Genomic DNA, 26,849 nt, shown 5'->3' on the forward strand with positions numbered 1-26,849 from the left:
GCCTGGAGGTCTTGTACTGGTTCCTGGAGGTGTTCCCGGAAGTCATTAGTAGTTTTACTAGTGGTTGGAGCGGTTGTATCGGTCTTACGGTCGTTATGGGGACAAACCGAGGCGGTACCGGCCTTGCACCGCTCGATCACAAAAGCTGGACTGGTAGTCAAGCGGTTGTACCGCTTGGGCGGTAGTTGGGCGGTACATGGGCGGTTGTACCTCTATCTCTGCACTGGGAAAATCCTTCTACATACTCTTGGTGCCCATCTTTCACCATTCCTTCTCCTTGTTGGTTCCTTGGTACCTAAGCACACAAAGTGTCTTTGTTTGAGGTAGTAGCCATGTCTCATGTGGGTCCAAGTGGAGTTTAACTAGGAGAGAGTTCACCTTGTGTCCAATGGCGTATACTAGAGGTCTCGTCTTATGTTCTCTTGGGGCTTGGAGAGTAGACATGGTGTACATGGGGATGATCATAGGATGCTCCACATCAATACTTCAAATAAAACAGACTATAATTCTCAATGAATAATAGCAGGTCTTGGAACATATTGAACCAGAATGTCAGAGGTTTAAATGCTCCAGAAAAATGGTTAACTATCAGGCAAAAAATTGAAGGAGGTGTTGCTGGGATTGTTTGCTTACAAGAAACAAACAGAGAAATATTTGATCTTGCATACATTAATAAATTCTGCCCACGAAGGTTCAATAGATTTGAATGTTTGCCATCTCTTGGGGCATCTAGAGGGATTTTGACTACTTGGAATGGTGCACTATTTAATGGCGAGATGATCTTCCACAAATTTTTTCAATCTCTATCCAGTTCATCTGCAAAACCACGTCCGAAACATGGATTCTCAAAAATATTTATGGGACTTGTAATCTTGAAGAAAAGACAGAATTCATACTATGGTTCAGTAATATTCAAATGCCTAATGATGTGGAATGGATTATCATGGGGGTCTTTAATTTCATTAGGTCCCCAGAAGATAGAAACAGACCTGGAGGTGATGTTAATCAGATGCTGCTATTCAATGAGGCTATAAGCAGTTTAGGGCTGGTAGAATTACCTCTTAAAGGCAGACAATATAGCTCGAGTAACATGTAGGAAAGCCCACTTCTTGGGAAGTTAGTTTGGTTCTTCACTTGAGCAGCCTGGATGACTGCTTTTTCTGACACCACAGCTCTCCCCTTAGCCAAACCAATCTCAGATCATCTCCCTTGTGTGATCAAAGTGGGTACAACCATTCCCATGTCTAAGGTTTTTAGATTTGAAAATTATTGGTTAAAGCACAGTTCTTTCAAGGATATTGTCAAACAGCTTGGAATATTCCTGTGGGCTACACTGGTCCTGCTAAGAAAATCAATGCAATATTAAAAAAATGAGAAGGGCCCTTAAATTCCAGGCTACGAGTTTGTCCTATCTTAAAAAGCAAATTGAGGATTTAAATGCATGTATTTTCTCGTGGGATATGATTGAGGAATACAGAGATCTCTGAGTGTTTGAAGGGAACTGCAGATCTATGCTTAAAGAATACTTACTTGTGGTTCTTAATAATCAAAAGATTTATTGTAAGCAAAGAGGCAAAATCAAAGGGGTTAAGTTTGGTGATGAGAACACCAATTTCTTTCACACTAAAGCTTCCATCAATCACAAACATAACGGAATTGATATGCTGCTTAATGAAGATCAAGTTGAGATAACTGACCATGAAGGAAAGGAAGCTATTCTTTGGGAGGCTTTCAAAAAATATTGGGACAATCTAATAGGCACACAATGCACTTTGATCTAGACAGTCTTTATGAACACAAGGTTAATCCTGAAGTGTTCGAATACCTTCAGAAACCTTTTACATAGGATGAAATTGATGAAGTGGTCAAAAATCTTCCTACAGATAAATCACCAGGACCAGATAGCTTTAACAATAAATTCTTCGAGGCTTGCTGGGACATCATCAAAGAGGACACAACTGATCTTATTATGGCCTTTCAAGCTGGTAATATAGCCCAGAAAGCATAAATCCCTCTTTCACCACCTTAATCCCTAAGAAGGAAGTTCCTATTTCTCCTAATGACTTTAGGCCAATCTCACTACTTAATGGATTACTTAAGATTATTACGAAGTTGCTGGCTAATAGACTACAAAGAGTGGTACCATAGATAGTTCAGTTCATATAAGTCAATGTGGGTTCCCTAAAAGTAGAATGATTGAATATTGTCTTGGTTGGGTCTATGAATATATACATCAGTGCCATAAATCAAAACATGAGATGATAGTGATCAAACTGGATTTTGAGAAAGCTTTTGATACTATTCAACATCAAGCTATTATTGACATTCTCGGAGCAAAAGGATTTGCTGAAAAATGGATTTCCTGGATGCAATTAATTTTCACCTCTGCATCATCTGTTGTTATGTTAAATGGGGTTGCTGGCAAAAAGTTCTATTGTAGATGAGGGGTTAGACAGGGAGACACTCTCTCTCCACTGATTTTTGTGTTGACTACTGACTTGCTGCAATCTATTCTCAATAAAGCTATGAGACTGGGCATTGTTACACCACCACTTCAAGTTAATTCTTGACATGATTTTCTAGTAATTCAGTATGCAGATGAAACCTTTGTCCTATTACAAGCAAATGCTAGACAATTGATATGCCTCAAAGCCCTCTTAAATACTTTTGCCCCAGCCACTGTATTAAAGGTCAACTATGGAAAATCAATCATGGTGCCTATTAATATTGCAAAAGACAGAGTGCACATCTTCACAAATACAATACAATGTGCAAGAGGACAATTCCCTTTTACATATTTGGGTATGCCACTAGGGATCTACAAGCCAACTATTGAACAATGTCTGCCTTTAGTCAACAGAATTGCTAAAAGATTAGCTGGTATCTCTACATTTATGACTCAGGAAGGCATGTTGCTTCCGGTTAAGTTAGTGCTTGCCTCCTTACCAATATTCTTCACGTGTTTCTTGGACATACCTATCACTATGAAAAAACAGACCATCAAGTACTTGAGACACTATCTGTGGAGTAGTCTTGACTTGGAAGATCACAGACCTGCATTAGTGGCATGGCACAGTGTTTGTAGACCTAAAAGAAAAGGAGGATTTTTTTGGATATTTACACACAGAACAAGACACTTCTCATGAAAAATCTTCATAAGTTCTACAACAGACACGACATACCTTGGGTAAATCTAATCTGGGAGACATACTACAGCAATGGTAAGATTCCAAGGGATCAACAAGTTGACTCTTTTTTGTGGAAATCAAACTTGGCTCTGATTGATCAATTCAAATTGCTGGATGCAATGTGGGAGATGGTAAAAGTGCACTATTCTGGGATGACATGTGGCACCAATACATTCTAAAACACAAGTTCCATCACCTCTACACATTTGCCAGAAATCAACACATAAATGTCAATCAAGTGATTACCACTAAATACCTCCAAGATCTCTTTTACCTCCCATTGACAACTCAAGATTATGAGGATTTTTTGGAAATGGAAACTATATGCATTAGTCTAAGGCAGTCAGAATACTAGGATTCAGTTGACACATGGAGCTACATATGGGGAATGAATTCTACTCCTCCATTAAGGCATACAAAATGTTGATTGGACACAAACAAACTCCACCACACTTCATCTGGATCTGGAAAAGCTCCTGTCAACCCAAACATAAAGTGTTTTTCTGGATGCTACTTCATGAGAGAGTTAGCACAAGGAATCTGTTGAGAAGAAAAGGTTTTGAACTTGAAGCCTATAATTGTGCAGTCGGGGATTGCTAGCAGGAAGAAACATTGCATCATCTATTCTGGGGATGCCCTTTTGATACACAATGCTGGGACTTCACCTTCCCCACAAGAACACCTAACTTCTCATTATTAGAAGCTTTTTGAGACCTAAGATAGAAGCTCAGAAACCTATTATTCATGGAGATTATCATTTTAGGGTCTTGGCCATCTGGATCACAAGGAACGACAAGACTTTTGAGAATATAACACCTTCATTTTAGGGCTGGAAATACATCTATTTGGAGGAGATCAGGTGGCCGAAATACAGGATGAAGAAAAAACATGTAGGTCAATTTTTAGCCTGGTTGGAGACCATCATGCTATTATAGACTAGTTTAGAATTAGATCTTTTTCTGCTTTCTTTTTTCTTCTCTTTTCTTTTCTTTCTATCTTAGGTAGTTTTTTTCTTTTCCTTCTAAGGCTTAACTCAAGCCTTTTAGTTGAGACCTTATTTTTCTTTTTTATTTTATTAATAAAAGTTGTAGTGGGGTTTTTACCCTACTATCTATAGTCAAAAAAGTTACATACATAAGCAAATAGCCACTAAAAGAGGCTAATAGGTTAATGGGTTCTTAGATCAAATAGTTTGGATAAAATATATCATTATGACACATAGGCTAATGCATGAAACACTCAGATGGTAAAGCTGCTTAAAAGACAAAGCACACCATCTAGACTTTTCTGGCACACTTGGTCATGACGCTGCGGCTGTCCGTATACTCTCAGTTACGGGAAGTAGACAAGCCCTCATGTGCAAGATCCACGTGTACATGTTGTAGCATGCGTATGCGTCCTTGGCCACGTAGGTGATGTAGGCTAGATTCAGAGGTACCTCCTAAAGGAAATATGCCCTAGAGGCAATAATAAAGTTGTTATTTATATTCCCTGTTCAAGAATTCATCCGATTAACCAGTTAACTTGACGATTAATCCCTACTCATAGGGTCACCGAGTAGCCGATAAACCGAAAAATCATCCGATTAATTGATTAAATGGCCGATTAACTTGCCGATTAGCCGATTAATCCTCTACTCACTAGCCAACCGAGCAGCTACCAGTTAACGATTTCCTCAACAATGTTTATATTTCCTTATATCATGATAAATGTTTATTATTCATGCTAGAATTGTATTAACCGAAAACTTAGTACATGTGTGAATACATAGACAAATAGAGTGTCACTAGTTTGGCTCTACTTGACTAGCTCGTTGAATCAATGATGGTTATGTTTCCTAACCATAGACATGAGTTTTCATTTGATTATTGGGATCACATCATTAGAGAATGATGTGATTGACTTGACCCATCCGTTAGCTTATCACGATGATCGTTTAGTTTGTTGCTATTGCTTTCTTCATGACTTATACATGTTCCTATGACTATGAGATTATGCAACTCCCGAGTACCGGAGGAACACTTTGTGTGCTACCAAACGTCACAACGTAAATGCATATTCATGCCACCATACCGTACACAAGAAGCGGTAACATCATATTGGTATTGGATACATCATTCTTGCCATTACATTGATAGCCATCATAGCCTTACTCCTTTGCATCACTTACCCATCGAGACTAGCTTTTGAGTATTGCCGGCAACGAGACTTGTGCACATTAGTGATCATACTTCCCATAGCATACATACATATTTGGTGCATATTTTGGTATTATCTCTTGTGTCACAAGGTTGTCATCGCATACACAATTGCTATCTTGGTTCGTGAAGCATTGCATGAGAAAAGAGCTCAAACACCAAATAGCCAAACAAGATTTTAAGCAAAAGGGAAAGATAATCAAAGAGCTTTTAAGCAAGAACCATAGCATCATACAACATTAAGATTGTCATACTAGATCATCTTGGATCATATCATCGAAACACCATACATAGAGCATACTTGGGATAGAAGTCATTGCATTTTTGCTTAGTAGGTTGTGCACAAGTCTTCGTATCCACCTATTGTGCAATCGTGCTAGCGTCTCTCTAGAGTTGTGCAACAAGAGCATTTTCGTGGATCCCACATTTTGGCTCATCCTTGGTTGCACGACCCCACTTATCTTTTTGCGTGTGTGTTTCTGTGTACCTTATATTGCTTGTTCTACTTGTTGCATTGCAATCTTGTGAATCTTTTCCAACATTATTGAAGCTCACTTACAATTGCATCAAATTTTGTGCCACCATCCTAACCAAGCTCCACCATAAGCTTTTACTTGTGTAGCTGTGAGAAACCAACAAGAATTGATACCAGTTGTGCTATTTCCTTGTCCCTTATTGCAGTGATCATTGATCCACCTTCAACTTCGGTCAAGGTACATTTGGTATACGTTCTTCTCTTTCTACCACTCACATTTTTCTCTTGGAATGATGGATAGGCCAAGTACTTCTACCAATGTCACACCCTAATTTTCATGCCACAACACTTAAGCTAATAAATCATGATAAAGTGTGGTTTGACAAAAACTTTTGCATTATTTGGCTTTTATTTGGAGTTGGTTTTCTCTCTATGTTTTTTTCAAGTGCTCTTTAAAGTCAACACAACTCCACCTTCTATACTTCATCTCCTTGCCCCAAACTTCTTCCCAATAATCATGCCATGTGTATAGAGCAATATAGTATTTTCTTACAAAAATAATTTGGCCAAATAGTATTTTCAAAAAATAGTTTTTCCAAAAACCCCCGAATTGAGGTTTGCACTACAAGTACTTGATTTGGGGTATGAAAAATATTTCAAAGAGTATATTTGAAACCTATTAGATATAGCACTCCCATAAACCACAAAAATATAATTTTAAATGTAATTTTCCTATTTTATTTAAAGGCTTTTTCTTAAGGCCAGAAATGGTCTTTAATAGGTTAAAATTATTTTAAAGCTTCAAAAATATTTGAGAAAAATCAGGGAAACTTAGTGGACATATATTTTCCATATATAAGAATTTCAACACATGGTCATGTTCAAAATATTGGGCAAAACCCTCCAAACCCATTTCTGTCCATTTCAAGTATTTGAAATATTTCTACAAGAAATATTTTCCAGTATATCCAAGAAAATTCTAGCAAGTCACATATGCATAATATGATGACCTTGCAAAGTTTCAGCTCAATCCAGACTATTTTGGTTCACCAAACTGGCCCAAAACCATCTCTGTCCAGATTCAAGTTTAAACAACTTTACATTGCCAACTTATTCCAAATGCCCCCAAACTTTGTGGTCATGCTCAAAATCCCAAATTATGACACTACACCAAGTGGTGCATCAAGGGGAATGGTTCTGGATGACTAGATCTTGGTGAATGCATTTCTGCTGGTTTCTAGGGTTTACAAAAGTTGCATTGGCAACTTTTCCCAAATGACTCAAAATTGGTGGAAGGCCCTAATTATATGTTCCATTTCACCCCATGGAGTCTCATGCCAAATGGAGTTCATTTGCTTACCCAAACAAGCATCAAACACCTTCTGCCACTTTACCAAAAATCCATTTTGACCTCTTCCACTAATCTCCATGGGCTCATCTTTGTACCACAGCGGCTCCTGACCCTCTTCTACCTCCAGTAACTATGGTTGTGTCTCAGCTCAATGATTGAGGGGTGAAACCACCTCATTTACCCCTCTGGACAGCCCATTTCCATCTCTCTCTCAACCCCACTCTTCTCCTTCTGGCCATCCATGGCATCCAAGGCCCCTCCCCCTTTCTTTACTCCCTCCTAGACCTGCTAGACATGCTTGGGGGCAACCACACTTCTTGGAAAATGGCATGCCAAGCCATTTGGGCACTCTGGAGCGTGCTACAGTGCGGCCAGGCACTGTAGCCGCCCCCTGCCAACCACCTCCAGCCACCTCGGGCCTCCCCAGCGCGCCCGATGATGCGCCTCGACGTCTGTGTCACGCCACGCCTCTATCCCCCTCCTCCCTCTCCCTCCTCTCGCCCGAGCTCGCACGCGCGCCGACCACCCAAGCACACCAGTGAGCGCACTCACATGCGCGGTGCCCTGGCCCCCTGCTTTCCCTCTCTTCTCCCCCTGGGCGTAGTCCACCCCCACGAACGCCCTAGACTCGGCGCAGCACCCTCCCGAGGCCCATAGCGACGAGCATGAGCTCATTGGTACACGAGCCCATGGTGGACCGCCGCTCGCCTATATAAGGCATCCTCGAGCCCTCCTCTCACCACCCCTCGTCCTCTCCCACTCCAAATAGGCCCCCTGCACACCAGTTCATCTCCAGAAGCGCCCGAGCTCGAGATCGAGCTCGAGTTCTATAGCCTTGGGTCGCCGTCGATCTCGGGGTACAGGCTCTCTTCGCCTCTTCTATCTCTCAATCTGGAACCGCCACACCTCCCTGACCATTTCGCCTCTGTTTCCCCTCTCTATTGCAGCCAGAATCGACCGGGGCGAGCACCTCCCGAAGCTCTGCCGCTGGCTTCCTCGTCGCCGGCAAACACCTGCACCCCGGCGACCAACTCCACCTCCACCCGAACGGCGACTCCGTCCTGAGCACGTCGGTTCCCTCAGATAGCCTCGCCATCGACCACAGCGGCACCGATGAGCTCGCCGCCCTCTCTGGCTCGAGGTTGACGATGATGGCCGTGGGGCCCGTCCGTCAGCCTCACGTCCTGACGTGTAGGTCCCACACGTCAGGTTTAAAACACACGCGCGCCCACACCGGTTCGCTGCATCGGCTGGAGGCGTATTTCCCAAATACGCCTTCGACGAGGCAGCCTCGCGTGGGCTGGATTCCCCCTGGGCCTGCTGCACTATGGCCGAATAGGCCCAGTTGCACAGTGCTACTTCTTCTTTTCTTTTTCTACAGAAACTTGCAAAAATTCCACAGGATTAAATATTAATATAAATGCAATAATTCCAACTCTTATAATCTTCTAAAATCCCACCTATTTAATGGTGTACCTTTCATAAATACCCATCAAACTTTTCTGTATTGTTCAAATTTAAATTCAAATTTGAACAATAAAATCTCTGTTTGAAAATCCACTACTCTATCCCTCTAACTCCAAATCCAAAACTAAGAATTTTCCCATTGTTAGTTTTCACCCTACTATTTATTAAAAATAGGTTGACATTTTATTGAGCACTTTGGTTTTTCTGTTTTGCTATTGCCTTATTTTCCCGTCATTTCTTTCGTGACGAATAGATACCGTATTTGACGAAGTAGTTCGATAAGAAGAAGGAGAAGGACTTGAGGAATTTGAATACCAAGGCAAGCATCCCTTTGACCATGTCTAAGAAACCATTTTTATGCATGTCATATCGCACTTTTATTGCTTGCATCGAAGTCATGATAATGTGGTGACCACTTGAGGTGGGTTGCCTCTATTGCTTTTCTAGTTTACACTTGCATGATGCATGACCCTTACCTTTCTATGAGGGTTGTGCGAGTGGGTGTAGTTAGGATACTAAGTCGCTGCTACGCAAATGGGTTGGGTATATGCATGGTGATGGAAGCAAGATTGTTTTCAAGAACTTTTCAAAAAACCCATCGGGTGCCACTTATGCCCGAGGGAGATAATGAGTTGGGTAACCACTTGATGACGAAGTGGTGTACCGAGGCAAGTGTGTGTGTGTGTGTGTGTGTGTGTTGTTTTCAAAACGGATTGGTTTAAGTTGCGACTGTTATTCCAACCTTACATGCGCAACCACTCTACCCTTATATGGGAAAGGGCATTATTGATTACCTAGGCCGATACTAGCTTGGAGCCCACATTACTAGTGATGGGAGAGTTGTTGTTGCGCTCTCTCTGGACGGGGTCGTGCCAGGTAGGGCGGCCATGACTGTTTTCACAGGGCACCGGACACACCGTTGGTACCCCGTGCTTGTGGTATGTGATGAATATGGGAGCGAGGCTCCACAATTTTAAGATGTGAAATGTTGGGCACGTGGGTTACTACCAATCGAGTGGACTCTATGTTAGGTACGTCTAGGGAAAGATAGTGATCGGGTGCTTACCCTGGGTACTTGAGGTACCGCGGGTCGTGGATGACACGGAAGTTCCCTGGATCTTGTGGGTAAAGTGTGCAACCTCTGCAGAGTGTAAAACTATTCAAATAGTCGTGTCCACGGTCAAGGACATTTGGGTAACCGCTCTTGGGCTACGTCCACTTGTTTACAAACCACATGTGTGTGTGTTGATAAAACTATTTGGGGTTAAGTCAGATAACTTGACACAATGGTGAAGTTGGATTGGTATCCAACTCTGTTTATGTTGATATATGTAACTTGTTCATACGGATATCTGTACTCTCATGATGCATACTTTACAGATTGATAGATCATGTCATTGCACTCAAAACTAGCTTTCTGCAAACTACCTACTTAGTGCTATATCATTGCATTATTATGCCTTGTTACAATCATGGGTTTCTTGCGAGTACATTTAAAGTACTCATTGGCTTGCCACTGGTTATTTAATTGGCCAGGCATGGAAGAACAGGAGTTCGAAGAAGAGTTCTTTGAAGACAAACATGCGAACTAGGACGTTTCCCAGTCAGAATGCCTGTAGGGTTAAGGCAGATGGCATGGGTTCTATTTATCGATAAAGATTTCCGCTACTTAAGTTTATTTGGTATTCAGCCCATGTGGCTTTATCTATGTAAGACTTGACCATAATGGTCATAATTTGTGTAAGACGGTATGTATGGATGTAAGACTCTTGTTATTCAGCTTCTGTGTGTTCAGTGAGCATTGATCTCTGGGATCACTGTACACGTGCATTCGGTGATCACGACTTATGAGTCGAGATCCCTACAGAGCTGCTATCAGAGCCATCCTGACTGTAGGAAGCCTTAGTTAGCATGGGCGTTAGATAGGACAAAACCCGTTTGCAAGACCCTCTATACTCCTCTTATTTGCTGAGATTTCCCAAACCTAAGGGATATTTCTCCTTATTGACCTCTCCTATTCAACTTTTGTAGATGGCTGTCGCCCCCTTGAGACTTCTTACGACAGGATTTCCATCACTCCTAAGAGATTGCCTCCAACAATGCCACTATCCCTTGCTGCCCATGTACACCCTGCACAAACTAGAAAATGATGTGTTCGAGAAGGATTTCTACGCCAAGGTTTTTGTGGTTGCCAAGAACTCACCCCAGGGGTGGTTCTTCATTGGACCACCCATGCTAACAAGAGACCTGGCCGTTCAGCAAGTGGCATACGAAGCGCTCCTCCGTCTTCGAGACCTCCTCCCAGAAATGAAAGAAGAACACGCCACCCGCTACCTACCTGGCAAGAGCGGCTTTGGATCCCCAACTCAAGTGATGATTTCCCCAGAAGATGAGGATCCAACTCTCAAGTACCAGATCCGTTTCATCAATGCAGGAGACTACCTTCTACATCACCTTACTGAAGCATTCCTCAAGGCTCGCCAAGACCTCCCTTCACTTCTGCACCTCCACTGCCTCGAGAAGAAGAAGGTGGTCGAGCGAGAACAGCAAATCATTGCCTTACAAGCCCACATTGCCAAGCAGGAGCAACAAATCAAGCAACTTCAGAAAGCCCCCAACCAAACCCCACGCAGGAGGCATAGGAATGGATTTCCATATCCACCTCGTAGAGGATCATCGTCAGGCCCTCGACGACAATACTCAAGACTGAATAATCACCTTTTTGCTTCCGTCACATGTGATGGGTGTGGTGAACTTGGGCATGTTAACAAGATGTGTCCCAACAGGCGGGCGACTGTCGCATACCCATTGGCACCACAAGGGGAACCCAGAAACTAAAGACTGAACGCCCTTCTCTCCGAGCAAGCACGACTACCGAGTCCGAGAACCCCTAGGGTAGTATGAGTCATGTACCCCCATATGCGTAGTCGAGTCCGTGTGATGGTTTGAATGGAACCACGTTCTGTGTTGCTTGTTTTTATTTCTTTGTGTTTTGATATAAGTCGCACTTTTGCCCTAGGCAGCATGTACGCGACTATATCACCTATCTTACCTTAATGAATGTGTGAGGCCTTCACGACACTTGTTTGCTTGCACTTGCACTATAGAACCCCTTTAGGCATTCCCCTCCTCTATGCTAATTTTCCCTCTCATCTCTCTCCTCAACTGAAGGCCAACAAGACAAGATGCACCAAGGATTCTACTTCGGCGACCAACAAGCACTGAAGAACTTTTCTATAGCCTCCTCGACCAAGTGAAACCCCGTGGAGTTATGTTTAACACTCCAGACTAGAAACCCATTCCTAGACCCTTCGAGACTTCACGAGATACCCTAGCTCGAGTCCTTAACCATGTGCTTAACCCACAGAATTGCAAGAACCAGTTAAGCCTCTATAAACCATGCACATCACTGGGATCATTATGGAACTAGTGGACATAGTGAACGAGCACATTATCATCCTAATATAGCACAAGAACTGACGATGCCATAGGGAAAACCAGTTTGAGGATATAGGAATAGAGGACAAATGACTTGATGAGTTTATATCAATGACTTTGAGGAATTATATGAGACTACTTTGGTGGATTATGAGGCTTTCATGTTGGTAGATGAACTTGGTGGAATCATTATTTTAGAGTAGGATAGCTTTCATTACCCCTGGATAAATTGGATTTAGTGGGACAATTAAGATCGAAAGTTGAATTCTTGGAAGTATGAGGATTTGACTTAGCCAGGGGATATTGATAGGAGATAGTCGACATTACGATAATGACTTTGGGGAAGCATGTAGGAATTCTCATTGGACATGAGGTTTGGACTTAAGTAGGTGATCATAGTTGAGTATAGATATTGAGTATGTCTACGTGGTTTGGAGAAAATTGAATTTAGATTGATGATCTCAATCATGATACCATGTTTCTCGGTGGACAATAAACTGGGAGATTGGATTAATTGTCGGAGTTGATATAAGCTTGACCTTGGAGTTTACTTGACCATGATAATGGAAATTGGTGGACTTAATATCGTAGAGACAACCCTTTCAAGTATTTGGGGATTATAGGGACTTTAGGAGATCATGTGGAACACCATAGACATTGGATTTGTAGAATTAAAGGAATGTGTAGTGATTAATGGAAGTTAACAGGTTGTTGGAGTTGATTCATAGGAAGGAAACAAGATTTTGGAGTGGCATACGACGTGTTTCCTTAGGATAGAGATACACTAACATGGACCTTGGAAGAATAGGATGAGCACTTGGATTGTCGTGTTTTATTCCCGCTTGGAAGCTTGCATGCTCTACCCATGGATTTTTAGGGGTAGCCATACATATGAGTTTGGGGATCGTAGACATATATGATTTTTGTTAGACCTCCTCTCGGGAGTCACGAGAATATGGATCACATGAGTGATGATTGGATTTGACCTATACGAAATAATGCTTTCGGTGGTATAAGGTTATTTGTTTAAGGGACTAGATAGACTATTGGCATCTCAGAAGCCGTGCTTAAGGATAAGATGATAAATGTTCATTCGCACACTAGAACCCTTGAAACCCTTAAGCTCTACCAAGCCACAACATAATCGGATCATGACCATGGGCTTTGGTTCTAGGTCAAGTAGACCCTGACCAACACTCAACCATGACCACCGCCAATCCCCAGCCTACTTTATGTACCCCGTGAACAAAGTCTCCATGGAGTACTTAGACAAGATAGTTGTCATAATTATTTGATGACCTACTTGTCTACCCAAAGATGGAACAAGAGCCGTTCAGCTGGTCAAGGAACATTTGAAGACCGCCATGCCAAGGAGAAAGAACTATCCCAACCACCATCGTCAAGGAGTGAACTTTCTCATCAAAGACCAGGTGTATCAGCAAGCCACTTCTCTCAAAGGAACCAAGCATTTCCATGTCAAAGGGAAGCTCACGCTAAGATTTATCGGCCCTCTCCAAGATCACTCCAAGACGAATAATGGACGGCTACCAGCTAGAGTTACTACCTGAGTCACCCACTGTGCACAATATTTTTCCACACAACACCACTCCGAAAATGTTTCCAACTTCCTAACTAGTCCGGTCTCTACAAGGACATCGATCACCAAGCCATCGACCTCCAGCCCAATATGACCTACGCGATAGACCCCAATTGAAACCTGGACCAACCAGGACGTCATACATGAAGCCACGCCATTGAGTACTTCAAGGTTCAATGAAGCACCACTCGGAAGCACAAGCAGTATGAGGACGTGAAGACTACCCCAGGTCCAGTTTTCGTATTCCTTTCCACGCCTAGTTTGGGAATCTCGGGGACGAGATTCTTGTAAGGGGGGTAGGTCTGTCACACCCTAATTTTCATGCCACAACACTTAAGCTAATAAATCATGATAAAGTGTGGTTTGACAAAAACTTTTGCATTATTTGTCTTTTATTTGGAGTTGGTTTTCTCTCTGTATTTTTTTCAAGTGCTCTTTAAAGTCAACACAACTCCACCTTCTATACTTCATATCCTTGCCCCAAACTTTTGCCCAATAATCATGCCATGTGTATAGAGCAATATAGTATTTTCTTACAAAAATAATTTGGCCAAATAGTATTTTCAAAAAATAGTTTTTCCAAAAACCCCTGAATTGAAGTTTGCACTACAAGTACTTGATTTGGGGTATGAAAAATATTTCAAAGAGTATATTTGAAACCTATTAGATATAGGACTCCCATAAACCACAAAAATATAATTTTAAAAGTAATTTTCCTATTTTATTTAAAGGCTTTTTCTTAAGGCCAGAAATGGTCTTTAATAGGTTAAAATTATTTTAAAGCTTCAAAAATATCTGAGAAAAATCAGGGAAACTGAGTGGACATATATTTTCCATATATAAGAGTTTCAACACATGGTCATGTTCAAAATATTAGGCAAAACCCTCCAAACCCATTTCTGTCCATTTCAAGTATTTGAAATATTTCTACAAGAAATATTTTCCAGTAAATCCAGGAAAATTCTAGCAAGTCACATATGCATAATATGATGACCTTGTAAAATTTCAGCTCAATCCAGACTATTTTGGTTCACCAAACTGCCCCAAAACCATCTCTGTCCAGATTCAAGTTTAAACAACTTTACATTGCCAACTTATTCCAAATGCCCCCAAACTTTGTGGTCATGCTCAAAATCCCAAATTATGACACTACACCAAGTGGTGCATCAAGGGGAATGGTTCTGGATGACTAGATCTTGGTGAATGCATTTTTGCTGGTTTCTAGGGTTTACAAAAATTGCATTGGCAACTTTGCCCAAATGATCTCAAAATTGGTGGAAGGCCCTAATTATATGTTCCATTTCACCCCATGGAGTCGCATGCCAAATGGAGTTCATTTGCTTACCCAAAAAAGCATCAAAAACCTTCTGCCACTTTACCAAAAATCCATTTTGACCTCTTCCACTAATCTCCATGGGCTCAACTTTGTACCACAGCTGCTCCTGACCCTCTTCTACCTCCAGTAACTATGGCTGCGTCTCAGCTCAATGATTGAGGGGTGAAACCACCTCATTTACCCCTCTGAACAGCCCATTTCCATCTCTCTCTCAACCCCACTCTTCTCCTTCTGGCCATCCATGGCATCCAAGGCCCCTCCCCCTTTCTTTACTCCCTCCTAGACCTGCTAGACATGATTGGGGGCGCCCACACTGCTTAGAAAATAGCATGCCAAGCCATTTGGGCACTCTGGAGCGTGCTATAGTGTGGCTAGGCACTGTAGCCGCCCCCTGCCAACCATCTCCGGCCACCTCGGGCCTCCCCAACGCGCCCGACGATGCGCCTCGACGTCTGCATCACGCCACGCCTCTGTCCCCCTCCTCCCTCTCCCTCCTCTCGCCCCAGCTCGCACGCCGGCTACCTGAGGGCACCAGTGAGCGCGCTCACACGCGTAGTGCCCTGGCCCCCTGCTTTCCCTCTCTTCTCCCCCTGGGCGTAGTCCACCTCCACGAACGCCCTAGACTCGGCGCAGCACCCTCCCGAGGCCCGTAGCGATGAGCACGAGCTCGCCAGCGCACGAGCCCACGGTGGACCGCCGCTCGGCTATATAAGGCATCCCCGAGCCCTCCTCTCACCACCCCTCGTCCTCTCCCACTCCAAATAGGCCCCCTACACACCAGTTCATCTCCAGAAGCGCCCGATCTCGAGATCGAGCTCGAGCTCTGCCGCCTCAGGTCGCCGTCGATCTCGGGGTACAGGCTCTCTTCACCTCTTCTATCTCTCGATCTGGAACCGCCACACCTCCCTGACCATTTCCCCTCTGTTTCCCCTCTCTATTGCAGCCGGAATCGACCGGGGCAAGCACCTCCCAAAGCTCTGCCGCCGGCTTCCTCATCGCCGGCGAACCCCTGCACCCCGACGACCAACTCCACCTCCACCCGAACGGCGACTCCGTCCCGAGCATGACGTTTCCCTCAGATCGCCTCGCCGTCGACCACAGCGGCGCCGGTGAACTCGCCGCCCTCTCTGGCCCAAGGTTGACGACGATGGCCATTGGGCCCGTCCGTCAGCCTCATGTCCTGACATGTGGGTCCCACACGTCAGGTTTAAAACACGCGGGCACACTGGTTCGCTACGTCAGCTGGAGGCGTATTTCCCAAATGCGCCTTCGACGAGGCAGCCTCACGCCGCCTGGATTCCCCCTGGGCCTGCTGCACTGTGGCCGAATAGGCCCAGTCGCACAGTGCTACTTCTTCTTTTCTTTTTCTCATAAACTTGCAAAAATTCCACAGGATTAAATATTAATCCAAATGCAATAATTCCAACTCTTATAGTCTTCTAAAAATCCCACCTATTTAATGGTGTACCTTTCATAAATATCCATCAAACTTTTCTGTACTGTTCAAATTTGAACAATAAAATCACTGTTTGAAAATCCACTACTCTATCCCTCTAACTCCAAATCCAAAACTAAGAATTTTCTCCTTATTAGTTTTCACGCTACTATTTGTTAAAAATAGGTTGACATTTTTTTGAGCATTTTGGTTTTTCTGTTTTGCTATTGCCTTATTTTCCCGTCATTTCTTTTGCGACGAATAGATCCCGTACTTGACGAAGTAGTTGGATAAGAAGAAGGAGAAGGAATTGAAGACTTTGAAAACCAAGGAAAGCATCCCTTTGACCATGTCTAAGAAACCCTTTTTATGCATGTCATATGGCACTTTTATTGCTTGCATCGAAGTCATGATAATGTGGTGACCACTTGAGGTGGGTTGCCTACGTTGCTTTTCTCGTTGACACTTGCGTGATGCATGACCCTACCTTTCTATGAGGGTTATGCAAGTGGGTGTAGTTAGGATACTAAGTAGCTGCTACGCAAATAGGTTGGGTATATGCATGGTGATGGAAGCAAGATTGTTTTCAAGAACTTTTCCAAACCCCCATCGGGTGCCACTGATGCCCGAGGGAGATAATGAGTTGGGTAACCACTTGATGACGAAGTGGTGTACCGAGGCAACTGTGTGTGTGTGTTGTTTTCAAAACGGATTGGTATAAGTTGCGACTGTTATTCCAACCTTACATGCGCAACCACTCTACCCTTATATGGGAAAGGGCATTATTGATTACCTAGGCCGATACTAGCTTGGAGCCTGCATCACTAGTGACGGGAGAGTCGTTGTTGCGCTCTCTTGGGACGGGGTCGTGCCAGGTAGGGCGGCCATGACTGTTTTCACAGGGCACCGGACACACCGTTGGTACCCCATGCTTGTGGTATGTGATGAATATGGGAACGAGGCTCCACAATTTTAAGATGTGAAATGTTGGGCATGGGGGTTACTACCAATCGAGTGGACTCTATGTTAGTGTCGTCTAGGGAAAGATAGTGATCGGGTGCTTACCCCGGGTTCTTGAGGTACCGCAGGTCGTGGATGACACGGAAGTTCCCCGGATCTTGTGGGTAAAGTGTGCAACCTCTGCAGAGTGTAAAACTATTCAAATAGTCGTGTCCATGGTCAAGGACAGTTGGGTAACTTCTCTTGGGCTACGTCCACTTGTTTACAAACCACGTGTGTGTGTGTGTGTTGATAAAACTATTTGGGGTTAAGTCATATAACTTGACACAATGATGAAGTTGGATTGGTGTCCAACTCTGTTTATGTTGATATCTGTAACTTGTTCATACGAATATCTGTACTCTCATGATGCATACTTTACAAATTGATAGATCATGTCATTGCACTCAAAACTAGCTTTCTGCAAACTACCTAGTTAGTGCTATATCATTACATTATTGTGCCTTGTTCCGATCATGGGTTGCTTGCGAGTACATTCAAAGTACTCATTGGCTTGCCACTGGTTATTTAATTGGCGAGGCATGGAAGAACAGGAGTTCGAAGAAGAGTTCTTTGGAGACGAACATGCGAACTAGGACGTTTCCCAGTAAGAATGCCTGTAGGGTTAAGGCAGATGGCATGGGTTCTATTTATCGACAAAGATTTTCGTTGCTTAAGTTTATTTGGTATTCAGCCCTTGTGGCTTTATCTATGTAAGACTTGACCATAATGGTCATAATTTGTGTAAGACGGTATATATGGATGTAAGACTCTTGTTATTCAGCTTCTGTGTGTTCAGTGAGCATTGATCTCTAGGATCACTGTACATGTGCATTCGATGATCACGACTTATGAGTCGAGGTCCCCACAACCAACCCACTCTTCATTGAGCATGACGACGACATGAACTCCTATGTCACAAAGAGCCACCTCTTTGGTGCACAACATGCTTTGCATCAAGAGCAACAAGCAATGAGTGAACGCATCGACAACCTCGCCGCCGACTTGCGACTCTCCAAGAAACATATAAGGGACTACTTCGATCACAAGCTCTACGATCACAAGCAAGAGAACGATGCAAGAATGGACGAGATTCGTGCTTTGTTGTTCATCCGCTCTTCTTCCACTTCGTCCTCGTCAAGACGGAGCCGCTCAAGTCGACACTCCGACTTCACCCTCTCCGGCTCAAGTACACCGACATTGAACACTCGTCGACGTGCCGCGCGCAACGATCGTCAAGCAAACCTCAATCCTCTATGTGACAACGACTCTCAAGAGCACCGACAACATCAAACCCAAGCGGCTTTTATGCTAGCACGAGAACGGCAATGACAACGCCAACATGAAGAGGAAGAGCGAGCGCGTTTACACCAAGATGCACAAGATGCCGAGGCACAACGCCAAGAACAACAACTCCGTGAAGCTCAAGCACATGAGGCACAACGTGCCCTCCGAGATTCAAGTCGAGCCGTATCCAACCGAGGCCGACAAGCTCGTGAACATGAAGAAGCATTTCGTGAAGAATCTCACGAACGAAGATTTCAAGCTCGCGTGCAACGTCAAGCTCAACAAGTTCCTCCACAAGCTCTCCAAGGACATCAAGTTCACCAAGAGCATCAAGACAATGGGAATCCTCCACGACAAGTGCAACATGAGGTTGACAACCGTCCTCGACAAGAGAAAAACGAGTTTGACAATCATCAACAACATGGGCGTCATCATCTCCGACCACAACACAATGAATAGCAACGCTACGACAAGCTAAAGTTCACCATGCCCAAGTTCAATGGAAGAAAAGATCCTGAAGAGTACCTTTCATGGGCATTGAAGGTCGACAAAATCTTCCGGTTGCACAACTATGAAGAAGAGAAGAAGATAGCGATGGCATCCCTTGAGTTCCAAGACTATGTCCTCATATGGTGGGAACAAGTCATCGAGCGCCGTGAGGCAAGAGGTGAACCACCCATCACTACTTGGGCGCAAACGAAGGATGTCATGAGAGCACGCTTCGTGCCTACCTACTACAACTGCGACCTCTTCAAGAAACTTCAACTACTCAAGCAAGGAACCAAGAGCGTTGAAGAGTACTACAAGGAGATGGAGATTGCCATTATAAGAGACAATGTCATGGAAGATGATGAGCAAACAGTGGCACGTTTCTTGAATGGACTCAATCATCCTATCAAGAAGATCGCCGACTTCCAACCATACTCGAACCTCATCGAGCTAGTCCATCAAGCTACCAAAGCGGAATGTCAAGTGCAAGACGATTACAAGTATGCCAAGTTCTCGTCCAAGTCATACGGCTTCTCCAACACCCAAGCTTCAACGACTCCAACACCGTCTACCAATCCTTCTACAAGCAACGTCGACAAGTCGAGCCACAAGAAAGCTTCGTCAACCCCAAGTCATCCTCCTACAATGAGCAACTTCAAGCCGAGAGCTTCATCAACATCTACTCCAACCAATGAGACCGTCAAGACGAGTTCCTTCAAATGCTTCACATGCGGAGGCCGAGACCACAAGTCCTATGAGTGCACCAACAAGCGAACCATGATCCTCAACGATGACGACACTTATGACTCAATGAGTGAAGTGGAAATGGAAGCCCTTGAGCAAGTGGCCATACACCGGAAAGTGAACAATGAAGAGGAACAAGTCTTTTGTGATGAAGACTCAAGTCCCGCTCAAGTTGTCTCCAAGGTCTTGACTCTTCAACATCACCAAGAAGAAGACCAATGATGCCATATCTTTCATACCAAGGCCGACATCGATGGAAGATCCATCAAGGTCATCATCGATGGAGGGAGTTGTCATAACCTCACAAGTGAAGAACTTTGCTCCAAGCTCCAATTGCCCAAGATGAAGCACCCACATCCCTACAAAGTTCAATGGCTTAGCGACTCTGACACTATCCAAGTCGAGCATCGAGTACAAGTCTCCTTCAAAATTGGCGCCTACGAAGACACTTTGGAGTGTGACGTCGTTCCAATGACCGTTTGCCACCTTCTTCTTGGACGCCCATGGCAATTTGATAGAGGTGTCATCCACAACGGCCGAACGAACCACTACATCTTCAATATGAAAGGAAAGGAGTACGTACTTCGCCCCTTGTCTCCAAGCCAAGTGATCGGCGACAAGCAAACCACCCATTATGGAGAGAATAGTGAGAGAGCGAGCCACCAAAAAGAGAGTGAGCACCACCAGCCCAAATCGAGTGCCTCCACGATGAGAGAAAAGAAGAACTTAGTCCTATTTGCCACCAAAAGTGAGATAAGAGGAGTGTGTGAGAACCCATCTAGTGTCCTACACTATGTCCTTTTGTGCAAGGACGATGCACACAAGCTAACACCTCTCATGCTCTACCTTTAGTGTTGTCTTCTCCTTTGCAGGAATTTCAAAATGTTTTCCCCGACGAGCTACCTCCGAGACTACCACCACTACGAGGCATCGATCACCGCATAGACCTCATCCCCGGAGTGCCTCTTCCGAACAAATCTCCCTACCACGTCAATCCCGAAGAAATCAAAGAAATACAAAGGCAAGTAAAGCATCTCATAGACCATGGACATGTGCGTGAAAGTTTGAGTCCTTGTGCCATTCTGGTTATTCTTGTGCCAAAACGATACGGTAGCTTTTGCATGTGCTCCGATTGTAGAACTATCAATGCAATCACCGTTCGCTATAGGTATCCCATTCCACGCCTTGATGATATGCTTGATGAACTTAGTGGTGCCACTATATTCTCCAAGATTGATCTTAAAAGTGGTTACTATCAAATCCGCATACAAGAGGGTGATGAATGGAAAACTGCTTTGAAAACAAAGTTTGGGTTGTATGAGTGGTTAGTCATGCCTATGGGTCTATCGGAAGCACCGGGTAATTTCATGCGTCTTATGAATCATGTCTTTCGCCCGTACATTGCTGTGTTTGTTGTGGTCTACTTTGATGATATCCTTGTTTATAGCAAATCTCTTCAAGATCATGTCACCCATGTTCGAACCATTTTGCAAACTCTTCGAAATGAGCATCTCTTTGCTAGCATGGAAAAGTGCCTTTTCGGCGTTGATAAGCTCGTTTTCTTGGTTTTTGTTGTTTCATCTAAGGGTGTTTATGTTGATGATTCTAAGATCAATGCTATAAAAACTTGGCCCCAACCAACCAACTTGCATCAAGTGCGTAGCTTCCTTGGTCTAGCCGGTTTCTACCGTGGATTTGTGAAGGAATTTAGCACCATTGCTTCCCCTTTGCATGCTTTGAGCAATAAAAATGCGCCTTTTGTTTGGGGACCATCCCAAGATACCGCATTCAATGAGCTTAAGAATTTGCTTACTCATTCTCCCGTGCTTGCATTACCCAACTTTGACAAACCCTTTGAGATTCATTGTGATGCTAGTGGTAATGGCATAGGAGGTGTGTTAACGCAAGTGAAGCGCCCCATAGCTTACTTTAGTGAGAAACTTTCTGAAGCGCACCTCAATTACCCCATCTATGACAAAGAGCTATATGCTTTAGTGTGAGTTTTGCATGAATGGGAACACTATCTTCGCCCTCATGAATTCATCATTCATACCGATCATGAAACGCTTAAGTACCTTAAGGGCCAAACCAAGTTGAACAAGTGTCATGCTAAATGGAGTGAATTTATTGATTCTTTTACTTATATCATCAAGTACATTAAAGGTAAGGAAAATATTGTGGCGGATGCCCTTTCCCGCATTTGCATGCTTGTTACTCAACTTGAATTGGATGTCATTGGCTTTGACCACATAAAATACGTGTATGATCATGATCCTACTTTTGCCACTCCTTATGCCAAATGCTTGACGCATACCTCTGGGGAACACTATTACATCAAAAATGGATATCTTATGAGAGCTAACAAGCTTTGCATCCCGAAGTCTTCTCTTCATTTGTTGATTTTGCAGGAATCTCATGGAGGAGGACTAATGGGACATTTTGGACGCGGCAAAACTTTCGCTACGCTCTCCAAGAACTACTATTGGCCCAAGATGTTTCGCGACGTAAACCGCTTCACTAACCGATGCTCTACATGTCGCAAAGCTAAGTCTAAAGCTCAATCCCATGGCCTTTACATGCCTCGCCCAATTTCATATCAACCATGGGAAGACATTAGCATGGATTTTGTACTTGGATTGCCTAGGACTAGAAATGGCAGGGATTCGGTATTTGTTGTTGTGGACCGATTCTCTAAGATGCACATTTCCTTCCTTGCAACAAGATAGACGATGCTTCACATGTTGCCAATCTCTTTTGTAGGGAAATATTGCGTCTACATGGAGTGCCAAAGACGATCGTCTCAGACCACGACGTCAAATTTCTAAGCTACTTTTGGAAGACCCTATGCGCCAAGCTCGGAATCAAGCTACTCTTCTCCACGGCATACCATCCACAAACCGACGGTCAAACGGAGGTAACCAACCGCACACTCTCCGCTCTACTTCGCGTGCTCATCAAGAAAAACATCAAGGAGTGGGAAGAGTGTCTACCTATCGCCGAGTTCGCCTACAACCGCGCAAGACACTCAACAACCGGCAAGTCCCCCTTCGAGGTCGTCTACGGATTCAACCCATTGTCCCCATTGGAAATTCTACCTCTACCACTCCAAGAGCGCATCAATTTGGACACAAGTTCACGCGTGAACCATCTCAAGAAGGTGCATGAAGATACAAGGAAAACCATCGAGCGCCAAGTACAACGACTTGCGACCAAGCTCAACATCAACAAGCAACCCATGGTATTCGACATTGGTGACCTTGTGTGGCTACACCTTCGCAAAGACCGCTTCCCCAATGAACGCAAGTCCAAGCTTCTACCTCGAGCAGATGGACCCTTCAAGGTGCTCGCCCGCTACAACAACAACGCTTGCAAGATCGACCTCCCGCGCGACAAGTACAACGTGAGCGACATCTTCAATGTCAAGGACCTTTCGCCCTACCATGGTGATGAAGAATTTGATCCGAGGTCGGATCTTCCCCAAGGGAGGGGAGATGATGCGGAGCATCCCAAGGTCATCCCCATGGACCTACCATCGTCTCACCAAGTGCCTAGCGGACCCATGACACGAGCACATGCAAGAGCTCTCGAAACCGAGGTGACATCTCCCCTCTCACAAGTTCACTTCGATGCACATGAGACATGGCTACTACCTCAAACAGAGACATTATGCATACTCAGGTATCAAGGAGTTAGCCATGAAGAAGCTAAGGAGCAAGGAGAATCAGAAGAGGAAGATGGACGTGAAGAAGAAGAGATGCGGAAGAAGCTACAGGCTCCTGACGACCGACCAAGATCGGACGTCCGACGATCTACAGGCTCTGGACGTCCGACCTTCTCCGGACGACCGACACACCTACACTCAAGCCAAAACTACGGAATTCCGAAGCCCTACGGACGACCGACGCCCGGACGACCGACCCCGACCAGACGTCCGACCGAAGCACACCCGAGTCGATTCTACGGACGTACGACGAGCACCGGACGTCCGGGCCCTCATGATCCTCTGGATGACCGGCGACTCCCGGACGTCTGACGCCTGTGTGCTGTTATGTGTTGGGCCGCTGCCCATGTGCCCCCCCCACTTTGTCCCCTTTTGCACTAAGACTATAAATAGACCTCCTATTCATTCTAGCTAGGGTTAGCATTGGTTTAGCTCATATTAGAGATAGAGCATGGCTCATCCACATCGGATCTACTCCACTAGAGAGACCGCGGCCCCTCTTCGGAGAAGATCCCTTTGGATTCAAGACCCCTTTACGGGAAGAACCTCAAGACCTCCTCACAGAGAAGACCGACTACCTTTGTATCATCCCTAGTTGACTGTGGATCATGTGACCTCTTATGTACTCGAGGATCTAGCATATGTGTGACTATTTCTTATTGGTTTAGTGTTTCTCTCATCTTTTTGCTCGTGTTTCCCCTTGTCTTCTCCCTGGTGTTCTTCGTGTTCATTGCGGGATTCGCTCCTTTTGTGAAAGATCGGACGATTAGGGTTCTACCCTACATCAATGGAGGTCATCGCAGAGCCCACAACAGCATCACCACCAGAGCCTTTGGCAGGCGAAGACCACCTTTTGTCAGGATAGCCTGTACTAGTTGTCCCCCTTCAAACTTGGTCGTTGTGGGATCCCTTCCCGCCTAAAATTTGGGAAGAGGACCAAGGCCACTATAAATAGGACTTAACCACCACCATAGAGAGAGATCGGGGATCGGATTCATTCCACCCTAACGAGCTCACCAGTTCATCGAGCCCAAGAACACCTCACCTCCTGAGGCTGTTCATCCAATGTATTAGTTCATCCTCAGCCCCCCGAGGCAATCCACCCACAAACTGGAGTAGAGTATTACACCACAAGGTGGCCCGAACCAGTATAAACCCTCATGTCTCTTGTTCTTTGGGTCCATCGAGCTAGGCCGTGGAATCATTGAGTGAGCGAGTGAGGAAGAGAGTGTTCTTCGTGCACACCCCAGAGTTCGAACCTCACAAGGGTTTGCCAGAACCTGCAATCCGACAGTTTTAGATTGTGATACTAAGTTTCTTAGCCACTTTTGGAGATGTTTATGGGCTAAGTTGGGGACTAAACTGCTTTTTAGTACTACATGTCATCCCCAAACTGATGGACAAACTGAAGTAGTCAATACAACATTGTCTACTATGCTTAGGGCTGTTTTGAAGAATAACAAAAAAATGTGGGAATAATGTTTGCCTCATATTTAGTTTGCTTATAAATGTTCACTGCATTCTACTACTAAGATGTGCCCTTTTGAGATTGTGTATGGTTTCCTACCTTGTGCACCCATTGATTTGTTGCCTCTTCCATCTTCGGAGAAGGTTAATTTTGATGCTAAAAAACATGCTGGATTGGTATTAAAAATGCATGAGTTTTTTTAACTAAGGAGAACAGTGAGCATATGAATGCTAAATATAAACTTGCTGGAGATAAGGGTAGATAACATGTTGGGTTTGCACCTGGTGATCTTGTTTGGTTACATTTGCCTAAGGATAGATTTCCTGATTTGCACAAATCAAAGCTAATGCCACGTGCTGCTAGTCCTTTTAAGGTGTTAGAGAAAATAAATGATAATGCATATAAACATGAGCTACTTGTAGATTTTGGGGTTAGTCCCACTTTTAATATTGCAGATTTGAAGCCTTATTTTGGTGAGGAAGATGAGCTTCCCTCGAGGATGACGTCATTTCAAGAAGGGGGTGATGATGAGGACATCAATACCATTGTTACACCCACAACCCCTGCTGCTATATATATTTGACCAATTACTACAGATCATTCACGCCAATTGAATTACCAGGTACTTTCGTTTCTTGGCAACAACTCTAATGTTCATGAGGATATGATGCTGCCTAAATAGGATACATTTGTGTTGATTACCAATGAATGTCCTAGCACGGACAAGAGGGATGAACACTGGAGTAGAAACAAGCATGGAGGTGAACGCGCGCGAAGGGAACCAGAACGGTGTTTCTAGTGCAGATTTTAGTACTTTGAAGCCTCCTTGAGGACATACAAGGACATGGACGAAATATACAAGATGCCATTTCATAAATTTCATCCATAGCTTATAATAGGTGCTGCGCCACCTTATTTTAGAGTATGTATGTGTGGGTAAAAAAGAGTTAGGGTTGGTTTCGGACCCCTCCTCCAAGGGGTCAAGAAATTCCCCCCTCTTCCTCCCCATATACAACCCTTAGGGTGTCGTTTGGACTTTGGGTTTTGTTTAGATTAGAAGTTTGCCATAGCTGCAACTTTGCATACTCGTTTGTGTTCAACGACTAGACCAAGACATTATAGAACCCATCTTCATTAATAGAGCTTTCCTCTTATATTCAAAATATCCAGATTGCAATTTCAGTTTCTTGCTTGTTCTTCGTTTGCGTGCAAGAAACAGACCCTTGTGGTCTGGTTGATCATGCTACGGTGTGGGCAATAACCTCTCAGAGTTGGTTTAGCGATTGCTAAGGCGCGACGTCCTCGCACGTTCGTAGTCGGACCGTCAAAGTCTACTCCACCAAAAAACGATAACCACCATCTCATCGAAAGACGGGACACCTTTGCCTCTATCAACGACGCCAAGGCAAGGGACGGCCTGGCACCCTCACGCTCCCTGCCTCCTTCCCCATCGCTTAACTGTCAAGCAGGGTGCGACGCGGTGCCTCCTCCTCTGCCGCTGGCTCGCGATGCGGCTCCTCACCATTGTGTCGCTGAGGGAGTCCTGGACTAAGGGGTCCTTGGGCGTCCGACCTATTAGCCATGGGCCGGACTGATGGGCCATGAAGAACACGAAGACCGAAGACTGCACCCGTGTCCGGATGGGACTCTCCTTAG

The sequence above is a fragment of the Triticum urartu genome, chromosome 2 (assembly GCF_003073215.2).
Source record: "Triticum urartu cultivar G1812 chromosome 2, Tu2.1, whole genome shotgun sequence".
In the NCBI taxonomy this organism is placed as follows: domain Eukaryota; kingdom Viridiplantae; phylum Streptophyta; class Magnoliopsida; order Poales; family Poaceae; genus Triticum; species Triticum urartu.